This window comes from Jaculus jaculus, chromosome 16 (genome assembly GCF_020740685.1).
Source record: "Jaculus jaculus isolate mJacJac1 chromosome 16, mJacJac1.mat.Y.cur, whole genome shotgun sequence".
NCBI lineage: Eukaryota > Metazoa > Chordata > Mammalia > Rodentia > Dipodidae > Jaculus > Jaculus jaculus.
The window spans coordinates 47,206,590-47,221,433 of NC_059117.1; the positions used below are offsets into that span (position 1 = coordinate 47,206,590).

Consider the following 14,844-nt stretch of genomic DNA (forward strand, 5'->3'; position numbering starts at 1 on the left):
GACTGTGGTCCTGAGGAACTTATTCTTTTTATTTATTTATTTTTCTGAGATAGGGTCTCACTCTAGCCCAGGCTGACCTGGAACTCTGTTGTCCCAGGTTGGCCTCAAACTCAACAGTCCTTCTACCTCAGCCTCTGGAGAGCTGAGATTAAAGGTATGCACCACCATGCCCTTCCTAGTGCTGGGATTAGAAGTGTGCACCATCATACCCCCTAGTGCTGGGAGACACTTGCACCCTAAGGAGCTTAATTTTTTAAAAATATATTTTTAATTAATTAATTTATTTGTGAGAGAGGCAGCCAGAGAGAGAATGGGCACACCAGTGCCTCTAGACACTGTGAATGAACTCCAGACACATGCACCACCTTGTTCATCTGGCTTATGTGGGCACTGGGGAATTGAACCTGGATCCTTAGGCTTTGCAGGCAAGTGCCTTAACCACTAGGCCACCTCTCCAGTCTAGGGCTTACTCCTGAGTGAACAATTAAATATAGACACTGTAGGATATAAGTAAGTAGGGAGAGAGGACTAGCTCTGCTCAGAGCACTTAACTTTTTGGATATTTTTCTCCCTTGTTAACCTGGATTATAGTTATAAGAAATTTGGGTGTTCATTGTTACAAACTTAGAACTTTGCTTGAGTTTCTACAAAATGGAAGGATTTGTTTGGTAGACAGTGATACTTTAGAGCGTTTGTGTCCCCAACATTTTGGTTCAATGTTTGCTTTTGGTAGGCCTTGTGTCTCCTCAATATTCTTGCCTCATGTTACAGATGTGGTGTTTTACAGTTGTTTGTAGGGTGAGGTTTGGGATGACAGCAGTATTTTTTGCAATATCTCTAAATACAAAGTAAATCATACTAGATCTCCACTGCAATGCTCCAGTATTACTTAACCAGGGATCTTCACAAGGGGATGTAATCACTGAGGGGAATTTAACCCAGCACCAAGCACATAGTGAAATCCCAACCTATCAATCTTTTGGGAGCACCAATGTCATATATATATATATATAATTCTCATAGAGATCATGTAAAGCAATAGTATTTTTTATTATTGTATTTTTATTTATTTGACAGAGAAAAAGGGAGGGCAGGAGAGAGAAAGAGAGAATGGGAATGCCAGGCCTTTAGTCACTGCAGACTAACTCCAGACAAGTGCATTCCCTTGTGCATCTGCCTAATGTGGGTCCTGGGGAATTGAACCTGGGTCCTTTGGCTTTGGAGGCAAACACCTTAACCACTAAGCCATTCCTCCAGACCAAACAACAGTATTTTTTAAAAAAAATATTTTTATTGTTAGGCATGGTGAAACACACCTTTAATCCTAGCACTTGGGAAGGTAGGAGGATCACTGTGAGTTTGAGGCCAAACTACATAGTGAGTTCCATTTCAGCCTAGGCTAGATCATGTTTCAAAGAAAAAAAACTCCAAATTTTATTTAGTTATAAAAGAGAAAGAGAGGGAATGTGTGTATCAGGGCTTCTTAGCATTGCAAAGGAACTGCAAATACATGCTCCACTTTGTGCATCTGGCATTATGTGTGTACTAGGGCATTAAAACCAGGCCAAAAGGCTTTGCAAGCAAGTGCCTTTAACCAATGAGCCATCTCCTCAGCCCCAAACAATAGTATTTTTTTTTAAAAGTTTTTCGAGGTAGGGTCTCACTTTTAGCCCAGGCTGACCTGGAATTCAGTGTGTAGTTTCAGGCTGGCCTCGAACTCATGGCGATCCCCCTACCTCTGCCTCCCAAGTGCTGGGATTAAAGGCGTGCACCACCACACCCAGCTAACAATAGTATTTTTGAACAATATTTTTGTGCAGCTACATAGGACCAGAAGTGGATAGCTGACAGTAAAGGGAGTAACCCCTACTTTGTTAGAATAAGGAGAAATGTAGATGCATTTTCAGAATCCTTAATCCCATGACAGTTTCTCTGGCTGTTGGACTTCCCAAGACCCTTTTTGGCTTTCAGATCTCACAGCCTTTGTGCACTTCAACATTCTGTTCATTCCAACAGCAGCTGCAGTTAGGTTTTGGTTACTGCTTCCACCCTGTGCTGTTTGATAAGGCTTCTTATCTTTTCCACTTGTGATCCCTTTTTACCTGCATGACTTTGTGTATGAAGATACACAAAAGGGACTGGAGAGATGGCTCAGTGATTAAAAGTGCTTGCTTGCAAAGCCTAACCACCTGAGTTTGATTCTCTAGTATCCACATAAAGCCAGATGCACAAAGTAGTGCATGCATCTGGAGTTCATTTGCAGTAGCTGGAGACTTTGGCTCCCATTCTTTCTGTCTTTCTTCTCTCTCTACTTTCAAATAAAGAAATGAATTTTAAAGATACACAAAATGATTTGAATGTTTATCCATAACAAATCATAAATTTATTTTAAAACCATTCTTTGGCATTATATATAATTTTACCATTTATTAAAAATGAAATCAAATTTGCATACTAATGAGATGTATAAGTGTGTTTATTTTACATAAACAATTTGTCTTGGCTCAATATTTGATAGTGTAGAATGGGCATATCTTTAATGATTTTCAGAATACATTGTTATTTTGATTTTATGATCATCAGTGCTGAGAATGCCTTTATATACTTTGTATAAATGCATGTACAAGATGGCCAAAGGGTATTCACAGACATTTCAGAAATTGTTGAAATTTCTGTCCTAAACCCAAGACAAATTCATTGATTATTTTTTAATGGGAGGAATAGGTTTATTTTAGTTTACAGATCCAGGGAAAGTTTCATCAATGGCAGAAGTTACAGCAAAGCTGCCTGATGCAATGTGGGTGAGAAGCCCTGAGCCATCCATCCAGACTCTTCTATTGGAGAAAAATGGTTATATTTTGTTTATACTGCTGCTATTTCAGGTCGTCGTCGTCCTCCTCCTCTTCTTCTTTTTTGGTTTTTCGAGGTAGGGTCTCACTCTGGCCCAGGCTGACCTGGAATTCACTATGTAGTCTCAGAGTCGCCTTGAACTCACGATGATCCTACTACCTCTGTCTTCTGAGTGCTGGGATTAAAGGCATGTGCCACCATGCCCAGCTATTTCAGGTTTTCTATTGTACATAATTAACTACGATATTAGCTAATTTACTATCCTTAGTTTTTTCCATATATATGTTACAATTTTTAAAGTTTTTAATTTTAATTTATTTGAGAGAGAAAGGCAGATAAAGAGAGAGAATGGATACACCAGGGCCTCCAGCCACTGCAAGCAAACTGCAGACACATGTACCACTATGTGCATATGGCTTATGTAGGCACTGGGGAATCAAAGTACCTATTTCATAGGCAAGTGCCTTGACTGCTAAGCAATTTCTCTCTCTCTCTCTCTCTCTCTCTCTCCATATACTAAACAGAGTCTTGCTATGTGGACAGGGTTGGCCTCAAGTATGCAATCCTCTTGCCTCTGACTTGAATGTTGGGCTTATAGGCATGTGTCACTATGCCTGGCTGCTATCATTATTTCCTTAAGGAAGTTCAAGAGCTGGCTAACCTCTGAGTTCTAGTAGCAGCATGATGCATACCCACGAATACTGTATGAACTCATTTAGTAAGTGAATGGAAGCCTGTAAGTTTTAAATGGAGGCAGAGTGGGAATTGGCACTAACATTAGGTCCAAAGAATGATGTAGTTAATTAGCTCTATAACTTGGACATCCAACCTGGAAAAACATAATTTTAAAAGTAGTATTTGTGGGGAAAATGCCATGAGGAGTATATGATAACTCCCGCAGGAGAATCATAACATAAATTCCAAGGGTTCTAGAACAAGATCATAATAATAATATTAGTATGCACATTGCATGTGCTAATTATATATATTAAATGGTTTTACTGTGGTATTTGTTTTTGAACACATTTTTATTTATTTATTTGAAGAGAGAGGGAGAGAGAAAGAGAGACTGAGAATGGGAGGGTCAGGGCTTCTTGCCACTGCAAATGAACTCCAGATGCATGCTCTACTTAATGTATCTGTCTTTACATGGGTACTGTGGAATTGAACCTAGAATGTCAGGCTTTGCAAGCAAGTGCCTTTAACAACTGGGACATCTCCCCAGCCCCACTGTGGCATTTCTATACTGTTTATCACACTCTCCTTGTATCCACTCTCTTTGCTAACCTCTCTACTCCCCTTTCTGTCTTTCCTCTCCTCTCATCCCTCTTCTTCTGCACTAGGTCCTCTACTACTTTGAGGTTATATCATTATATTATTATTATTTTATTATTGCTGTTTACACATGTAAAAATACATATAATGCTTGTCTTTCTACAACCGGCTTATTTTGTATAGATGTTTCTTCTGGGTAGAGCAGATTACCTTAGAGTGGTTGGCTGATGTTGAATTGTATTTTGCTAATTGGATAGTTTTCTGAGGCACAGGAGCTAACCTTTGTGCCCACTGTTGGCTCTATCTGCTGTGAGCCCCTGGGCTGTAGCATTTAGTGGTGGTGATCATTTTTGAGCTTCAGAGACATAATGGTGCTTTCGGTCTGTTTCTGAAGCAAGTGGAAGGACTTCCCTCCTTCCAGGACTGTGCTAGCTTCTCTCCTCTATGACCTCTCCCACATTCTCACTTCTGCGTTTCCTTGAATGTATGAGAATTCTACTTCAGTTAGTTTTTTTTTTTTAATTTAATTTATTAGTTTTCTTTTCAGTAAATACAGGCAGTTTGGTACCATTATTTAGGCTCATCTGTGATCTACCCCCTCCCATTAGACCCTCCTTGTTAATGAAAATGGGTCGTGCATTGTGGAGTTAGCCCCCAGTTATTGGTATGATAAATGTCTCTGCATATCATGACCCAACATGTGACTCTGACATTCTTTCCGCCCCCTCTTCCGCAAAATTTCCCTGAGCCATGTTGGGTTCATTTTTGGTCTGCTTCAGTGCTGAGGTGTTGGGGGCCTCTGAGGCTCTGGTTCTCTGATTTGGTAGGAGTTGATTTTTCTCTGCATTGATCTCCTTCCCCTTTGTGCTGGTATCCGGTTCACAGGAAAACATCACCCTTGCTTATTTCGCCAGTTGTCCTTAATTTCAGTTGGGCCCCTTTTGAGGTATGTTGGGGCAGCTCTCTTCTTAGGATCTGCATCTATCTGGAAAAGAGAAGCAGATTCTCCAACGGAGAGTAAGTTAGCACCCGGAAAATTGAGATAACACTTACTTTTTTGATAGACAGTATGGTAGGTTTAGGCCCTCTTATATCCCGTGATTGATGGTAGCTTGATATTGTAGAGTGGGCTTGTGTTTGGGTATGGTTCTGACTTGCTTCCCAGTTCCAGCTATGGGTCTAGTACCACTGAGTGGATCAGTTAGCCAAATCAAGAGCAATTGATTCCTCACCATGGCTGTGTACCACTATTGCACTTGTGTGGGCATCACATCCAGTTATTTGTTGCTAATTAGGTTAAACAATGTGTTGCTTGGACAGATCTTGGTCATTTCCCCCAGTCGCTTATGTAGCGCCTTCTGGCACTAGACACACTGACTGTCTGGGGACTGACTCTCTCCTGGCTTCCAGCCATGTCATTCCATTTTACCAGCTGCATATGGAGTCTTCAGCAATAGGGTCTTACCACTGGCCTTTGGTGGGTCATCATGTACTCTGACAGAAGTCTGTCATTGTTTTGGGAAACCTTGTAGGTTTCTCTGATCAAAAGCTCATTATGGATGGCAGGCCCAAGCTGGAAGTGGGGGTTACAGGTCAGTGTCCACTAAGAAATTGAGGACAAAGATAACTAATATACAAGAGTTAGAGAGGAGAGAGATAGAGGGGAGAGGGGGAGAGGGAGGGAGGGAAGATGTAGGAGATTTAGGTCAGTTTTGATCCTACCCTCTCCAGTGTCTTGTGGTTCAGGTGTTTCCTGTAAGGGTCTAGTGAAGGTTCAGCCATTTGGTCTGTCTTTTAGGAAGTAGAATTTTATGGTACCATTGCCGTTTGGGTCCGGATTACTGTTTTCCACCCTTTGATTCCCTCCCCGCCCTCCCATCCATCTTATTGTCTAGTCCATGAGGTGCTTGCTGGGTATGTAAGGCATCTCTCAACCATTGGGATCATATGAAGCTGAAGAGTTTCGTTACAGACAAGCATATAATAAGCAAAGCCAATAGAATACCCACAGAATGGGAGAAAATATTTGCAGGTTACCCAACTGATAAAGGCCTTATCTCTAGAATTTACAAAGAACTCAAAAGTCTAAACAATAAGAAGACAAATACCCCACTCACAAAATGGGGCACAGAGTTAAACAGGCAATTCACAGAGGAAGAGATATAAATGGCAAACACACACCTAAGAAAATGTTCATCATCCCTAATCATCAGAGAAATGCAAATTATAACAACTATGAGATTCCACCTTACCCCAATAAGGATAGCCAAAATCAAAAGGTCAAATGAAAATAAATGCTGGCGAGGATGTGGAGAAGCAGGGACACTCATTCACTGTTGGTGGGAATGCAGGATGGTACAACCACTTTGGAAAGCAATATGGAGACTCCTGAAAAAGCTGACTATAGAAATACCAACAGACCCAGTTATACCATTACTGGGCATCTACCCTAAAACCTTCAAACCAAAAGCCAGAGAGATTTGCTCAACCATGTTTGTAGCAGCTCAATTCGTAATAGCTAAAAGCTGGAATCAACCCAGATGTCCATCATTAGAAGAATGGATAACAAAGATGTGGTATATCTACACAATGGAATTCTATACAGCAGTAAGTAAAAATGACATAAAGAAATTTGAGGAAAAAAGGTTGAACCTGGAACAGATCATTCTCAGCGAACTTACCCAATCACAGAAAAAAAAATCGACACATAGTCTCACTCATCTGCAATACTTCAGTTAGTTTTATTTTGCATACACTCCAGTTTAGTTTTTTTGATATTTATGGCCCTTGCATGTAGAAACAAGTGTGCTTACATAGGAGCTATAGCAATCATCAAATTAAAGTGAGACCTGTGAAAATACTTAGGACATGGAACTCCTAATTTGAAAACAAGCTATATATATGTATACAAACATGTATGAGTGTGTGTGTGTGTGTATGTGTGTTTTGTGTGAACATATGGTCTTCCTGTATTGGCCAGGCTGGCTGTGAGCTTTTGGCCAGAATTGATCCTCTTGAGTAGCTGGATGTAGGCATATGTTACCATGCTCACCTCATATCCAAATAATTTTAAGAACTTCTTTAAAGCTAGAGTCTCAGAGTCTGAGTTTTAGTAAACAGTGGCCTGACCTTGGATGAGTTATTTCCCTCTTGAGAGAGAGAAAGAGAGTAACAGGCAGAGAGGGAGAGAGAATGGGTGCGCCAGGACCTTCAACCACTGCAAATGAACTCCAGAATGTGTGCCTGTGTCACTGTGTCTGGTTTATGTGGAACCTGGATATTTGAAGATGAGTTCTTAGGCTTTGCAGGCAAGTTCCTTAACTGCTAAGTCATCTCTCCAGCCCTAATTATTTACTTTCGAGGGACCCAGATTCTTCAGTGAACAGGAAGCAGCTATGTGACTCTAGTAGTGTTATGTGTGCTGTGGTTTAAGTCTTGGTGAATTTGATTAAGCTTTTTGATTAATTTTTTTACCTGTTTTAGGTGGTTGAGGACAATATTGGAAATGTGGAAAAACTCTTTTTTTGGCCACATTGTTCTTCTGATAGTTAATTCCCAGGCTTCAAAGTCATTTCGAGCCCATTCTCCTGGCCTTTCTTTTCCCAAAAGTGGTGTTGATGTTTCTGTCTTACGTCTGCTCTCCCTCGGGGCCACTTTGATTGGAGATGTCATTTAATTCTCCATCTCTAGATGAAAGCCTTCTTGAGTTCTGTTTTTCCTCCAAGGTCTGCGAGGAGACTGCTTATTTGTTTCTAGACATCCATCCTTGGATGTGGTTGGAATTAAGCACCCTGCCTGGGCCTCCCTTCTCTGTAGTTCCCTTGCTTTTCTCTGTTGGTCTGTTTTTCTAACCATTGCTGCTCCCTCAAAACCTTTCCTTTGCTGTTAGAAGCAGTGGGTTCTGGACACTGGTTCTCCAGAGTGTGTGATTTATAAGTGAACTCCTTTGCTTCTGATCAAACACTTTGATGAAGTGTGAACCCAGCAGCTGCATTTTCCATTCCCTTTTCATTTCTAACCACAGGTATCTGGCTTAACCAAAAGGTCTGGCATCATGCATAGAACTATGCTAGAACTCTGTGTTTTGGATATATTTAGATGCTAGAGTCACAAGATGCTTACATTCACCCCAATTTCATATTTGCTCATTTTAGCCCATTAGTGGGCCACCTAACATACCCAAGCATCTAGACTTCTTTGTTGTTGTTGTTTTAAAAAATATTTTATTAATGTATTTCTGAGGAGAGAAGGAGGGAGAGAGTGGGAGAGTGAGCACATAAGGGCCTCTTGTTGCTGCAAATACATTGGTACCCTTCCTTTGGCTCTTACATTCTTTCCACCACCTCTTCTGCAATGGACCTTGAGCCTTGGAAGGTGTGAGATGTTTCAGTGCTGGACACTCCTTGGAGCCCTATTTCTTAGATGTTAGACCTACAATTATATTACTAATTTATTGTCTCTTCTAATTATTTGATCTTTCTTTTTTGTTCTTAAGTTCAATTCTTAAACTAAGTTTTCAAGTGAAAAATTAATTTTGGCCTAGGGAGATGGCTGAACAGTTAAGGAGCTTGCCTGTGAAGCCAAAGGACTCAGGTTCAATTACCTAGGACACATGTAAGCCAGATGCACAAGGTGGCACATGCATCTGGAGTTTGTTTAGTGACTGAGGCCCTGGTGTGCCCATTCTCTCTCTCTCTCTTTCTATCTCTCACTTCAGCCTCTGGAGTGCTAGGATTAAAGGGATGTGCTACCACCATACCTGGCTCTCTCCTATCTTTACTATTTCTTTCATGTACTGCTTTTGACTTTGGCTTGCTCTTGTTTTTCATAATTATTAATTTGAGATTTCTCTGGTTTTTAAAATATGTATGTGGAGGTCAGAGGTCAATGTTGGGTGTCTTCCCCAAGTACTTTCCTCCTCCTCCTCCTCTTCCTTTTGTTTCTGCCCCAATCAGTGCTGGGGTTCCTAGCATGCATGCCTATGCCTGGCTTTTTACCAGGGTGCTGTGGATAGAACTCAGGTCCTCATGCTTGTACAAGTCATTTTACTTACTGGGTCATTTCCTCAGTCCCTCTCTGAAATTTGAATGTAAGTATTCACCGCTATAAATTTCAGCTTAGAACTACTTTATTGTATTCCAGAGGTTCTGGCAAGTTACACTTTCATTTTCATTTGTGTCTAGGAATTTCTAAATTTATTTCCTGATGTTTCAATGACCCACTGGTCACTCAAGAATGTATTATTCATAAAACACAACAAAACTGTATTGTTCAGTGTCAATGTATTGGGATAGTTTTCATAATATAGCTGCTATTAATTTCTAATTTTATTATGCTATGATCTGATAAGATACAAGGGGTTATTTTGATTCTTTTGGCATGCAATGTGATGTTCATCTGAAGAATTTTAGAAAAAATTCCACGGGCTGCTGAGAAGAATGTGTCTTCTATATCTGTTAGATTGAGTAGTCTGTAGCTATCTCTTAATTCCATTTGATCTATGGCATAGTTTAACTCTGACATTTCTTTGTTCATTTTTAGTTTGGATGACCTATCTATTGATGACGGTGGGTACTGCATTAATTTTCATGGGTAAATATGAACATTTATTCAACCCCATAAAGTCTATCTCAGTGACCAGCAAGTTTATTAGGGTCACTTATAGGAATATGGGTGAGGGGTACTTATAGGGACCTTGGTGACCAAAGGCAACTGCCTCACTGGAAAGCCCACCCCAGCACAGGTGGTGATTCATGAAAGCTGCATCTCTGTAGATAACTGCACAGTTTGCAGGCAGCCTGGCTGGTAGGAGAGTTTCTTCTCTGCACTTATTTATTGCTTCTCCAACCTTGGGGAGGAGATTCGTAGCTTTTGTAAGTTTCACTTTCTGGGGCTTATTTCTAGAGTCTCATGAGCCTCCCTTCTCCTTCCAGGAGGGAATGTTTCAATTCAGAGGAACTTGGCCATGCAACAACAGAGTAGAAGTTACCCAGGTTACTGTATGACCTATGCCCATGATTGCCCATTAGTGTTTGTTTTATGAAATTAGAAGATCCAATGCTTGGTGCATATAAAATTATACTTATATATCTTTTTAAAATAAATTAATAAATAAAATTATACTTACGTATCTTTTTGACGGATTGTTCCATTTATAGTAGTGGCTTCCTTTATCTCTTCTGAATAATTTTGGTTGGAAGTCTACTTAACCAGATATCAAAATAGCTATGTTGGCTTATTTCAATTTCCTTTTTTTTTTGCAAATTGACTTCATCTTGCAAGTATCTTTGCCAGTTAGGTATGTTTCTTGGAGACCACAGGTAGTTCGATTTTGTTTGTAAATTCAATCACTTATTCTGTGTCATTTAAGTAGAGAGTTAAGATGATCATATTTAGGGTTATCATTGAGCAATCTTTGCTAATTTTTGTTGGCCCTATTTTAGTTAGTTGAGTTATTATTTGTTTTCTCTCTTACCTATGTGTATTAGACTTTTCTAGTTTACTATATGTATGTGATGGAGTTGTTTCTATTTTCCCTTTGTTCACTGATTTTTCTTATGAAATTTGTTCTTTCCTGTGCACTCATGGTTGAGTCAGTCTTTCTTCCTTATCATGTTTTAGATTCTTTTAAGTGTATTCTGTACTGCTAGCTTGGTGGTTATGAGTTCTTATTTCTTCATGAGATTTAAAAGATATATTTGCTGGATATAGCAATCTTATTCTTTTTTGGGGGGGGAGGGTTGGTAGGATCTCATTCTAGCCCAGGCAAACATGGAATTCACTATGTAGTCTCAGACTGGCCTTGAACTCATGGCAATCCTCTTACCTGTGCCTCCCAATCACTGGGATTAAAGGTATGCTCCACCATGCCCAGCTTGGATATAGCAATCTTAATGGTAGTTATTTACTTTTCATGGCTTGACATATATCATTTCATGTCTTCCTGGCTTTAGGGTTCTATGGAGAGGTTTAATGTTATTCTGATGCATTTGCCTTTATAAATGTGAGTTGACATTTTTCTCTTTTTTATTTAATTTTTTTATTTAATGTTATTTCTTTGCTGTATGCTATGATATCTTAGTCATATGTGCTGTTATCTTAGTCATATGTGCTGTGGAGAGATGCTTCTCTAGTCATGTCTATCTGGGGTTCCAAGTGTTTCTTCTGTTTGGATGTGCATTTCTTTCCCAACATTTAGAAGTTTTCTACTATAATTTCATTGAGTAGGTTTTCCATGCCTCACACAAACATAAGAAGTGGAGTTAAGAAAATAAAATCATAAAAATGTTTCTAAAAAACAATAATCTAAAATCAAAACCCTACTAAAAAGTATATTAAAAAGAACAGGGGGTATCAATGTTTCTGTATACACACTATGTGCAAAACTAATTAAAAAAAATAACAGGGAAACCACAACAGAAAATTGACATGCTTGAATTTTTTCTGGGTTCTTTAAAACTGGAGTCTGCCAGGATGAAATATGGGAAAAGCCAATTTAACTTGAAGACTTTTGATTTTCTTTTTACTTTTGCCTTTTCTGTACTTTATGCTGGTGCTGAGCCAGTAGTGGAGTACCAGATGCCCATCAGAGCTGTCTTCACATTAGTTGCTTCCCTGTGGACCAGGCAGGTTCTCCCCATACTCCCAGGCTCCCCTGTTCATATACCCTGGGAAGGCTTATGTTTTTTTAAACATTTTATTTTTGTTTATTTATTTATTTATTTACTTACTTGACAGAGAAAAAGGGAGAGAGGAGAGAGAGGGGAGGGGAGAGAATGGGAGTGCCAATGGCCTACAGCCATTGCAAACGAACTCCAGACACATGCGTCCCCTTGTGCATCTGGCTAACGTGTGTCCTGGGGAATTGAACCTGGGTCCTTTGGCTTTGCAGGGAAATGTCTTAACCCTTAAGCCATCCCTCCAACCCAGGCTTATGTTTTATTCAGGGAGTTCCTCCTAAGTGTGTTGGGAATGGAGGAAGCAGACCATAGTACTGAAACCAATATAGGTGGGCTTGTCTCCATACTTTCAAAACTCAGTGAGCATTAATCACCCTGCTGGAGGGATGAAGTTGTGCTCCAGCATTCCTAATCTCTAGAGCAGTGAAACTGGTTGCCAATAGATGGCTCTAGAGAGGTTGATCCAACCACTGAGACAGTGCCACCAAGGGCAGACCTACGTTACCTTGTACACAGAAGTGCCTGAGTGGAGCCTCCTGGGCCTGAACTTTTCAGCATATCAGGGTCTGGCCCTTTGCTTCCATGGCTGCCTCCCGTAGCTGGCTCTCACCTTGGGGCTGTGGCAGGTTGAGTTCAGGCACCCTGCTTTGGTGGGGTTTCTGCCTCCCATCATGAAGCCACGACAATGGGGCCTTGCATTACCCAGTTCTTTTCACAGAGCTGCTCTTCTTTTCAGCTGTCTTGACACTCTTTCTCAGTGAAATTCTGATGTTTTCCCTCCATTTCTCCTCAGAATAGAGTCATTTCTTTAACGCTTCACATTTACTGCCTCACATGGTCAGCTGTTCATCTGTCATCACACCCCAATTACCTCACTGACCTGTTTACATGTTTATGTCGCTTCTTGGCCTTTTGGCTAAGATCAGGTGTTTATATGTTTTTGTCAGTATCTGCATGGTAGTTCTTAAAGTTAAGTAGTTAAGCTGAGGAATGTATACCTGCAGTCTAAAAAACACAAATACGGAGCTTATACTACTTAACTACCATACAGCTAATCTGATCAATACAATAAGATGCTGACAAACACAATCATAAGCTGAAAACTTTGTACATAGAACATGCACGTAATACATTTAACCTGCCAAACACCATAATTTAGCAACATAGAACACTGTGGAGTATCAGTTGCTTACCTTGTGATTATGTGGTTGACTGGGGGCTGCAGTGGCTGCCTCCACCCTACATCTCAAGAGAGTGTGGCTGCTGATTAGTGCTACCCTGGGAAAAGAACAAAATTCAAAGTGCAGTTTATATTGAAGTTATATTGTTTTCACATAATTATAAAGTTTGAAAAATCACAATTATTAATCAGGAAGTAGATATTTATAATACTGAGTCTCCCCATTCAGAAGTATAAAAATTTCAGTAATGCTTTATAGTTTTCTGTGTATAAATCTTGTACATATCTTTCAGACATTATCATTGCATGTTTTGCAAATTTTGATGCTACAGTTAAGCAAAATTATATTTAAAAAAACTTTTTGTAAACCAGATATGGTACTGCATACCTATAATTTCTGCACTTGGGAGGCTGAAGTTGTAGGATAACAATGAGTGAAGCCAGCCTTGGCTACATAGTAGGTTCCAGATCAATCTGGGATAGAGTGAAACCTTGCCAAACAAACAAACAAAAAAAGAAACTCCAAAATACCAAAACAAAATAAAACAAAGAACACTTTTAGTAGTTTATTGCTACTTTGTAGAACTATAATTAAATTTTATACACTAAATGGATACTGCTGCCTCAATAAATTAACTTGTTAATGCTAATAATATTTTTGTAAATTCAATGGGAATTTTCTCCATGTTGTATGTGAACAGAATGCTTTTCAATTTGCATTTCTTTTATTTAATTTTCTTGTCTAATTCTGCTGGCTAGATCCTCTAATACACTATTGAATAAAAGTGATGAAAGCAAGTAGCTCTTTGCTCTTGGAGAGAAAGCTATAGTATTTTTTTTTTTGAAAGTTCTGCTTATCAACTTTTGGATTTTCTTTTTCTTTTTGATTTCCTGAGAGTTTTAATTTTGAATGAGTGTTGATTTTTTTCAAACATTTTTCAATTATGTTTCTCTTACTCAGTCTGTTAGTATGCTGCTTAAGTTTTGTTGTCAACTAGATGTGTTTAGGAATCCATAGACATTCCTCATGAGAGGGTGTCTGAGGTTGCTTCCAGAAAGGATTAACTGAAGGAGGAAGTCCTTCCCCCAGAGTGGGTGACCCCTCTTGGAGGGGGCCTTTATCTAAGAAAGCTCTGAGAAGAATCCCTTCTTCCCACCTGGCTGCAGTGCTGCTTGCTGCCTTCCAGTGTAGACTGAAGACCAGTGTGGACTGAAGACCAGCATGGACTAAAGAGCTGTGTTGACTGAAGACCAGCTCAGACTGAAAACCAATGGCTCTCCAGGAAGCCTCCAGGCCTTCAGTGCCAGACTGGGACTGCTGAGGCATCTGGCTATGTGGACTGAGCAGCTACCAGGTTTTTTGGCTCTTAGTCCTGCAAGCTGGTATTGTTGGCCTGCCATAGCCAACCCAATAAATTTCCTTTTAATACAGTTCATTCTGGTGGTTCTGTTCCTCTAGAGAACCCTGTCTAATACAGATTGTGGTACCACCTTTGAATTTGACAATATACAGTGTAAGATGATTATGAATCTATTGGGGGCCAGGGAAGAATGTGGTAGTTTAAATAGAGGCCCTCCTCAATACATTCAGGAGTTTTCTTAAAGCTTCTTGGATTTCCAGCTACCTGCTGGAGATGTCCTCGGGAAGATCCTAGGGTCTAGTCCTAAGGCATGGTGGTCTATTTGGAATTCCAGTCTAAAGATATGCAAAGTACCTGAGCTTGGCCTGGGTTCCTAAGTGTGCTTACATGAGTGCTTTTTCTCTCTTTGCCTGGACCTGTGAAAGTGGGCCAGCTTTTTCTGCCATTATGGAACTTCCCCTCTATCTTCGATAAATGCCCTTCTGCCCTAACTATGTCT

At 39.9% G+C, this 14,844-nt stretch overlaps 1 long non-coding RNA gene across 1 annotated transcript in view; it reads right to left on the reverse strand.

The window, feature by feature from the left end:
* Positions 1–5,052: 5,052 nt before the first annotated feature.
* LOC123455275 overlaps positions 5,053–14,844 on the reverse strand; it is a 30,046-nt gene continuing 20,254 nt past the window's right edge. The window contains exons 2-3 of the long non-coding RNA XR_006633808.1: positions 12,998–13,082; positions 5,053–5,110 (exon numbers count right to left, since the gene is read on the reverse strand). This is a non-coding gene — a long non-coding RNA (uncharacterized LOC123455275). The remainder of the gene's footprint in view (positions 5,111–12,997; positions 13,083–14,844) is intronic.